We start from the raw sequence: 2,059 nt of genomic DNA, 5'->3' as shown, positions 1-2,059 counted from the left end.
GGAATCCAGTCGCGGGCCGGATCAAACGGCTAGGCGGGCCGCATTCGGCCCGCGGGCCGCCAGTTGATGATCACTGCCCTACACATTCAGTCGGTCCGCTATGGTCTGTTGGGCTTCTTCTCTCCGTTTGATAACAGCCGTATTTCCCTTTCTGCATATTAAATTCTTCACCTCCTCGTTACTTTTCATATAAGCTGCTGCTCATTGGGTGAAACATATGGCGCATGCGTCTTCTCAATTCTGCATCAGTAAATCTGTGATCGATACCGTGGTCTATGTGAGAAAGCCGTGAACGTGCACTTATCCCAGCAATCTCCACCTGGCTTGACATAGCTCCACCTGTTCATCCCGGCTCGGCAATCGGGCAACCGATTAATCCGCGATGAGCAGATCACACTAAATCAAGCTGCGCTTTTTCATTTATCCTGGATATCTTTATTCTACTTTCGTGCAACAGGCCCCTGGTCCTGTCTTGTGTCCCCCTGTGTATGTTTGTTCTGCTTCCTGTTTTATTATGGTAGTCTTGTCTCCTGTCTTGTCTTGTTTAGCTTTGCTTTGATTGTCTGATTGTCTTGCCCCGCCCTAATGTGATTCACCTGACGTCTCACCGGTTGCCCATTACCTCGTAGCCTCTTGTATTTAACCCCTGTGTTTCCTGTGTCCCTTGTCAGATCCTTCTAGTTCGTTTTTCTAGGCTGCATGTTCTAGTCAGCGTGGTCCTCTTCCCTGTGAGTTATTCCCTGTGCTTGTTTCCTGTTTTTCGGATGTTGGCTTCCCCGGACCTGTTTTTGGATTGCTTCTTTTTGAGCCTTTGGATTTTTTTGTGTTTTGGATTTTCATGTTATTTGGACGTCGCCTTTTCCCTGTGTTTTTGAACTGTTTAAATAAATCCGATTATACCTTCCCTTGGCTGCCTCCCTGTTCTCTGCATTTGGATCCTCCATATTGCCGTACCAAAACAGGTATTTCTTTTATTACCCCACATGCAGCCACAGGAGAGCTACCCACGCAAATGTTTACTGACGCTTGAATAAGCATCAACAGAGAGGAGTCGTCTCCGTCGGTGTTTTAACAGACACACCTGGGCCAAAGTTTGAAACCAGTATCAGCTTTAAATACAGTCCTAATCTAGTCCTCACTAAGTTTAAAATAGTTTCACTGGAGTCAATTATTTTTGCGTCAAGACCAAATTGAAGCTAATCGGAAGGGAATCTACACATACTTCACACAAAAATCACACTTGCTGTATTTATATAACAGGAATAATGTATATTGACTAATTTATATAGGTCTATTCAAGTGTATTTTATTGCCTCTATTGCCTCATTTGTTTAGTTCAAGATTTACAGTATTTTGCAGGCATAATTACTCAGTTATGTAGGCCTGTTGATTAATTCACTGAATGAATCCAACAGCATTCCATAGAAAGGCAAGGCCGGGTGTGTTTACTCTAGTTAGTGGGTGAACAAACGAGAAGAGCAGCAGTTGGTCTACGGATCTGCCAGAAACTGACATCCTGCTCCTATACTCAGTGGAAAGGTGAGAAACAATTCTTTATTCAGTGATAATAATCTTGTTTTAATAGAAATGTATGTAGAATGTGTATGTGTTCAGACCAGGAGCTGTGTAATACTAACTTACTGCTTCTATGGGTCTACATTTACCCAGTGGTGGAAGAAGTATTCAGATCCTTTACTTAAGTGAAAGTAGGCCAACCAACCACATTGTAAAAAATACTCTGTTACAAGTAGAAGTTCCGCATTGAAAATGTTACTTAACTAAAAACTTGTAAGTATAGTCAGGAAAATGTACTTATCATTTATTTATTTTATTAATTCAGGAAAATGCACACTGATGAACAAGCACAACAGTATATGTAAATGTTCCAGATCGTAGCTCGAGGGCTAATTTCCATCTGCAGTCCAAAAGGCAGGTTAGAGTTACAGTAAAAAAGACATAGGATAGTAACATTTAGCATATATAACCTGTTTTGCGTTCAATGTACCACTGGTGGTTCGAAATTGGGATCATGCATCATTTCTCGGTTTTGATCGCGTGT

The 2,059-nt window shown here is 41.9% G+C and overlaps 1 long non-coding RNA gene across 1 annotated transcript in view; it reads right to left on the bottom strand.

Moving 5' to 3' along the window:
- The window catches only part of LOC117947977, a 23,375-nt gene extending 21,731 nt beyond the window's left edge, over positions 1 to 1,644 (bottom strand). Inside the window, exon 1 of the long non-coding RNA XR_004657374.1 lies at positions 1,634 to 1,644. This is a non-coding gene — a long non-coding RNA (uncharacterized LOC117947977). The remainder of the gene's footprint in view (positions 1 to 1,633) is intronic.
- Positions 1,645 to 2,059: the final 415 nt, after the last annotated feature.

This window comes from Etheostoma cragini, chromosome 7 (genome assembly GCF_013103735.1).
Source record: "Etheostoma cragini isolate CJK2018 chromosome 7, CSU_Ecrag_1.0, whole genome shotgun sequence".
NCBI classification, from domain to species: Eukaryota; Metazoa; Chordata; class Actinopteri; order Perciformes; family Percidae; genus Etheostoma; species Etheostoma cragini.
Note: the sequence above shows the minus strand (reverse complement) of the source record. Positions and strands in the feature narration are given on the sequence as shown.